At 43.3% G+C, this 7,181-nt stretch overlaps 1 long non-coding RNA gene across 2 annotated transcripts; it reads left to right on the forward strand.

The window, feature by feature from the left end:
• The first annotated feature begins 387 nt into the window (after window positions 1-387).
• Window positions 388-6,304, forward strand: LOC116872979. 2 transcript variants are annotated; one of them, XR_004383720.1, is made up of 4 exons: window positions 388-721; window positions 3,483-3,617; window positions 4,512-4,643; window positions 5,962-6,304. It is a non-coding gene; the product is annotated as an uncharacterized LOC116872979 (long non-coding RNA). The 2 variants fall into 2 exon arrangements; XR_004383721.1 differs by having other exon boundaries at window positions 3,486-3,617.
• Window positions 6,305-7,181: the final 877 nt, after the last annotated feature.

Consider the following 7,181-nt stretch of genomic DNA (forward strand, 5'->3'; position numbering starts at 1 on the left):
AGGTAACTCTGTTCACTAAAGTCCTTGCTGAAAAGCTCTGCCAGTTTGACAAAACAGGCAGAATGCACACAACTCCGAAGGCAAATGTGGAAGATATTCAATTTCAAGACAGGAAGGGCTGGTGCAAAGCCTTTGGAGAAAGGTCTGCCCAGGCTCAGGCCACAGTCAGCAGGTGACTGAGCCCCGGAAAAGATGCTGTGGGGGCTGGTAGAGGAGAGTCCGGAGAAGGCTAACCTACCGGGGCAGGCTTAGCACATCCGCAAATACAGTTTCTTTTCAATTTCGTATTTTGTGTGGGTGTGTAGGGACGTTGTCCTTTTGTTTTTCTAGAACAATTTCCATAAGTCCTCGTGCGTCCACTTAGCAGCTGTATGATTAGGGGCAAGTTTCTTTACACAGAAAGTGGAAGCAATAGCGGTACATCACACGCGGCGTTGTTGTGGGGACCGAGTGAGGGAACGCCTGGAAGAGCCTGGCATGTGGTCCAAGACCAAGATATTAGCTATTATTACTATCACAGTTATTAGAAGTACAGGTAAGCGGCTCTTCGTCTGAGCGGCTGCTGGAATTCCACCTTCTCTCACAATACCCTCAGGTCACGTGAGGCGAGCGAGCATTCACTCAGCGCTCAGTACCTGCCGCGCACTGAGGGGACACGGATGAGTCTGACATGTTGACCTTGCCCTTGGGTAGCCTGCCTTCTAGCAGGGAAGACAAACCTGTGAGTAGATGATGTCAGGTTTTTATTTTTATTTGTTGATTTTTTTTTGGAGATAGAGCATGCGTGCGAGGGGGAGGGACATAGGGAGAGAGAATCTTAAAATCTTAAGCAGGCTCCACACCCAGCGCTGAACCCCATGAGGGGCTCGACCTCACAGCCCTGAGATGACCTGAGCCACAACCAGTGTCAGATGTCCAACTGCCTGAGCCACCCAAGTGCCCCACATTCTTCGAGGTGAAGGCTGGGCTGGCAGGACCGACCAGCTCGTCACCGCTAGCCACGTGTAGCTGCTGCGACTGAGTTGAGAGGTGTTCTCTATGTAAAATACACATTGGATATTTAAGAAAACGTAAAATATCTAATAATAGCATGGTATTGATTTCCTGTTGAAATGATGACATTCTGGGTATACTGGGTTAAATACAACATAATAATTTTTTTTTAATTGAGATGTAGTTGACGCACGATGTTGCATTAGTTTCAGGTACACGACATAGTGATTCAGCAAGTCCGTGTGTTATGCCGTGCTCACCCCACGTGCAGCTTCTGTCCGTCCCTGTAGGACACGCTCACAATACCACTGACTCTGTTCCCTGTGCTGCACCTTTTATCCCTGTGACATACTCACAGCCTGAACCTCCCACTCCCCTGCACCCATTTTGCCCCTCCCCCTACCACCCTGCCCTCTGGAAACCATCAGTTTGTTCTATTTATGGGTCGTTTCTGTTCTCTGTTCCCCTTTTTTTGTGGATTCCACATACAACTGAAATCATGGTATTTCTCTCTCTCTGGCTTATTTCACTTAGGATAATACCCTCTTGGGCCATCCATATTATTGCTACACACACACACACGCGCGCGCACACGCGCTACATTTTCTTTAGCGTTAATCTATCAGCGGACACTTGGATTGCTTCCTTCTCTTGGCTATTGTAAATAATGCTGCAGTAAACTTACATCCTTTCAATTCAGTGTTTTCTTTTTTTCTTACATCCTTTCAATTCAGTGTTTTCTTTTTTTCTGGGTAAATACCCAGGAGTGGAATTATGGCATCATATGGTGTTTTTATTTTAATTTTTGGAGGAATCTCCATATTGTTTTCCCCAGTGGCTGCACCAGTTTACATCCCCAACCACAGGGCACAAGTGTTCCTTTTTCTACCTGTCCTCCCCAGCACCTGGTGTTTCCTGCCATTTTTAATTCTAGCCATTCTGACAGATATAAGGTGATACCTTGTGGTTTTGATTTGCATTTCCTTGATGATGAGTGATATTGAGCATCTTTTCATGTGTCTGGTGATCATCTGTATGTCCTCTATGGAACTATGTCTCTTCATATCTTCTGTCCATTTTTAATCAGATTATTTGCTTTTTTTGGTGCTGAGTTGTATAAATTCTTCTTCTATTTTGGATATTAACCCTTACCAGATATATCATTTGCAAATAACTTCACCCTTTGAGTAGTTAGTCTTTCTGTTTTGTTAAGGGTTTCCCTTACTCTACAAAAGCTTTTTATTTTGGTGCAGTCCCAATAGTTCATTTTTGTTTTTCTTTCTCTTGCCTGAGGAGACATATCTAGAAAAATGTTGCTAAGGCCAGTGTCAAAAAGATGACCGCCTTTGTTTTCTTCTAGGAGGTTTATGGTCTCAGGTCTCACATATAGGTCTTTAATACATTTTCAGGTTTGTGGGGTTTTTTGTGTGGGTGTATAAGAAAGTGATCTAGTTTCATTTTTTGCATGTAGCTGTCCAGTTTTCCCAGCACCATTTATTGAAGAGACTGTCTTTTCCTCATTGTCTATTCTTGCCTCCTTTGTTGTAGATTAATTGACCCTATAATAGTGGGTCTATTTCTGGGCTCTTTATTCTGTTCCATTGATCTATGTGTCTATGTGTCTGTTTTTGTGCCAGTACCATACTGTATTGATACTAGAGCTTTGTAGTGTATCTTGAAACCTGGGGTTGTGGTACCTCTAGGTTTGTTAAGATTGGTTTGGCTATTTGGGGTCTTCTGTTGTTCCATACAAATCTTAGTATTATTCTAGTTGTGTGAAAAATGCTATTGGTATTTTGTTAGGGATTGCACTGAACCTGTAAATTATTTTGGGTAGTATGGACTACCCAAACCCATTGGAGGTCCCTAATAGCTAAACGTGTGAATGCCATCATATATACTCTCCTTGGACCCAATGAATGAGAACATATCAAAAGGTCTCAATTTCCTCTAGGATTCTCATTCATTAGGTCTGTATGGTAGTGAGTAATTTTAAGCTGCTATCTGCTCTCTAGGACTATGTGCAGGAGGGAATATTGGTTCTTCCCATCCATGAGCATGGAATAACGACTTGTTTGTGTCTTCCTACATTTTTTCATCAGTGTTTTATAAATTTCAGAGTATAGGTCTTTCATTTCCTCGGTTAAATTTATTCCTAGGTATTCTATCTTGGTGTTGTAATTGTAAATGGGATTTTTTTCTTAATTTCACTCTCTGCTACTTCCTTATTAATATACAGAAATGCAACTGATTTCTAGGTATTTGTATTCTGCAACTTTATAGTTATTTTAATAGTTTCTTAGTGGCATCTTTAGGGTTTTCTGTGTAAAGTGTCATGCCACCTAGAAATAGTTACCATTCAACTTCTTCCTTACTTTCCTTACCCCCCCCCAAAAAATATATATTAACCTGTTCCCTTTAATTTTTTAAAAACTGCACTACTAGAAAATGTAAATTTATGTGACTCCGGTCCTATTTCTACTGGACAGCAGTGGTCTCTGGTGATGCAGGATGCTGTGGGGACCAGTGGGGCAGCATGTCATCCAGTCTGGGGTGCAGGAATGCTGCCTGGAGGAGCGGATGCATCTGAGCTGAGTCTTAAAGGTGGAGCAGAGTTCCTCCAGGTAAGGACACATCTTGAGGATATTCTGGGTTGAGGTACCAGGAAAGCAAGGAAAAGTGTGGTGTTGGGGAGGAGCCCTGGAAGGCAGCCAGTCATTCCCCAGCCTAAGGCATTAGAAGTTGGGGACTGGACGATGATGAAGCTGCCTGAGAGGTGAGGCCTGGTGTCCTGCCACTTAACATCCAGTAGTCATTAAATGCCCTGGTCCTCGTCTTATATGGGAGGGCTGGTTAGGTCTCCACTCTGAAGTTTTGGGCTATCAGCTGTTACCAGCTGGAAGTTTATGTCTCTACAAGAATAAGACCACCCTGGAAGATAGGACTAATGCATGTACATAGGCTGCTGGGAAGGCAGGATGCCATTTTCCCTTCTGCACATAGTCCTAGAGAGTGGGTAGTAGTCTAAAATTGCTCCCTAGAGTGTAGACCTAATGAATGAGAATCCTAGAGGAAGGTAAGAGCTTTTGATATTTCTCATTCATTGGGTCCGAGGAGAGTATACATGAATGCATTCACACCCACTGATCACTGACCTCCAGTGGGACTATTTCCCACCCCCAAATTCTCGCCAATAATCCAGTTGACCTTTGAACAACACAGGTTTGAACTGCGCTAGCCCACTTATATGCAGTTCTTTTTTTAAACAGGACACCACTGTAAATGTATTTGCTCTTAATACATATATAAAATATGTTTTAACTCTGTGATCAGTCAGGATTCCAGTCAACAGGCTATCGGTGAAGTTTGGGGGAGTCAGAAGTTTTATGTGAATTTTTGACTGTTGAGAATTGGTGCCCTCCACCTCTGTGTTGTTCAAGGGCCAACGGCATATTCATTTATCCGATGATGTTAATTTGGAAGCTCATTATAGCCGTTCTATCCCAAATCACTCTCAGGTCTTCTGCCATCAGTAACGAATTATTAAAAGGATATTTAGTAGGTCACGCAAGGTGAAAGAGGACTGGCAAAAGGAGACGGTGCAAACCCAAGTGGATGGAGAAGCTGGAGAGGGAGAAGACATCTTCAAGGTTTGCTTCCCACTCTCTGCATGTGACTCACACAGGGATTTTCTGTAGGTGCCAGTTCTAATCCCTTAAGCCGAGGGGGTGGGAGCAACAATCTGTATTTTTATCTAGCTTCCGGGTGATGTCAGTGCCGCTGGTCTGTGGACCTCGCATTGAGTTGCAAGGTCTACAGGGTCCGCTTAGTGCAGTTCTTTACCATGGCTGGAATTTGCATTGCGACAGCCGTGGTGAGTCCTTGGACGCCTCGGAGGGAAGACCTAGAGCCTCCTTTGTGCTTCGCGTCTTCCTCCTCGGTGGAGGGAGCCTAATTGTTGGAACAGTTTTTCTTGTCCCTAGATGCGCTCTGGGAAATCTCTGTGCATTAGTCCTCATTCTATTTTTGGGAACCCTGAGATACGGAACCTGATCTCTCTCTCATGAAGCCAGGTGGAACTCTGAAGAGCACTTTTGTATCTCCCTTCATTCTTTCAGCAGATTAAATCTCCTCCTCTCCTTTAGCTGTTCATGATGGTGCCCTCCGGACTGCCCCAGGAATCTGTGCTTTAAGTGAGCCTCTCCTAACCACACACAGCATTCCAAGCTTTGTCTGAATATCAGAGAATAAAATGGGCCCAGTACCGACGTGGCTGTTGATTCTCTACTTCGCCCAGAGTCCCCCGTCGTCCTGGCATGTTGATACTCTTGGGTATCAGTGCTTCCGAGCCCTTTAGTGGACTGAGCTAGAGAAACGTGTGTGTGCTTTTGTGTGCAGTTATGGTCCAGTGATTTTCGTATTTGTCCGCGCACCCATCCATCCGTAGAAAACCCTGAGTCTACAGTGACACTTCAGTTCAGCTGCAGGTTGTTCTAGTGTGTTCCCTTTCCACGTTTAGAACTCCCTTCCTAGGAGTAAAAAACCCACCCTCTGATCATCTGGAAGATCGTTACCTGTGTGACCGAACCCTCGGGTAAAACCAGTCCTTGGTCCACCTCCACCGTCCTCTCCCCACGCATGGCATGTTCATGCCACCCAAGTTCCAACACATTCCCACTTCCTTTGGGATCCAGCTAATAGCTTCCGGGATGAACTATTTGGGAAGGGATGGGAGAGTGGACCAGAATGAGGAGGAGGAGAAAGTTGATTTTCTCTTTTGACTCCTAAGTTAGTGAATTATGCTAATAGGTTTTCTAATACTGACTCATCACTGGACTTCCACATTGTGCCCTGCTTTGATTTTTCTACTCTTTTATTTAAGATTTCTTGGCAAGTTAATTTTGCTGATATGAAAAGGCTTTGTAATGCTAGGCATTTTCTTAGATTCATCCTTTTTGATTTCTACAGGGGGATCACAAAGCTTTTCCTGACTTCCATGGATTTCTCCAGAGCCTTGGCTTTTGGAAATTCAACCAGAATGACGGCTGCATTTTTAGAGGTGGAAATTATTGATAGGTCTCAAAAGCAAGGAATCAGAGAATATCTGTTTTCCAGAGATAAGGTACGACTTCCACCAAAGCCACACCAGTATTTCTAATACCTTAATGAGTTTTTTTTTTTTCATAAGAACAGAACTAAGATTCCTATCATTTCCTGGAATCTCAAAAGAAAAAAAAAAAAAGGAAAGAAGAAAGAATTCAACTAGATACCCATTTGTTAGCCCAACATTGGAAGGGATCAGCCTTTGATTGGTGAGCAAATCAATACCACTATCCTTCATCTCTTCATATCCAGCCTGCCCCCAAAGATTTTCTTGGAACCCACAAGAAGGTTAATTGAAAAGATAAATCTGCTTTGGAAAACATTTGCCTTTTTAACAGAGATGGAGTTTGCGGAAGTGCCATGTAGACATTTATCATTCTACAAATCATACTTATTGTCCGTGACCCGAAACCTGGAGCAGGTTATGATGGTTAAATAATGTCCGCAGTCTTGCTCTTTGGGGTTATCATTACCACTCTTCTTTGGGTCTTTTAGGCCTAGAGTGCGTGTGTTGCTTCTATGTATCTGAGTAGTTAATTTTGGAGGCAACCATGTTGCAGATCTGATCTCCATCCTCCGACAGATAAGGCCTGGATTGCTCTCCTTTTTATACTTCATTGTTCACACTTTCTTCCCCATCTCCCACCAGCCCTCCCACCATTTCTATTTAAGGAAGATATTTATTATATATGTAGATTTCTCCCAAAAGATCTACCTATGCCACACGCACACATACCCACAGTCCATGTGCACATCTCTGTATGTTTTTTTTTTTTTTTTTTGACTAGGTCACTGCTGAAAAAAAAAAAAAAACTGAGTATGACAGAAGCTGGTAACAGAGAGGAGAAGGATGGTACTTTTTGGTTGCTGAGGTTTAGAATTGATTTTCGCCATAATAAGTTAACTGTTGGGGAACTGTGCCTCCCTGTGAATTGCACACTTCAGCTGTGTCCCTGGCTCTGGTCACCCAGAGAGTAATTATCCACATAAGGAAATGCCTAAAAACAAAGAATAATTAGAAGTAGCCTTTCAGAAGCATGCTCGTTTGTGAAACTGGTGGGTCACATTCGTTTTAGAAGCACATC

This window comes from Lontra canadensis, unplaced genomic scaffold (assembly GCF_010015895.1).
Source record: "Lontra canadensis isolate GAN:19392208 unplaced genomic scaffold, GSC_riverotter_1.0 scaffold31, whole genome shotgun sequence".
Lineage (NCBI taxonomy): Eukaryota > Metazoa > Chordata > Mammalia > Carnivora > Mustelidae > Lontra > Lontra canadensis.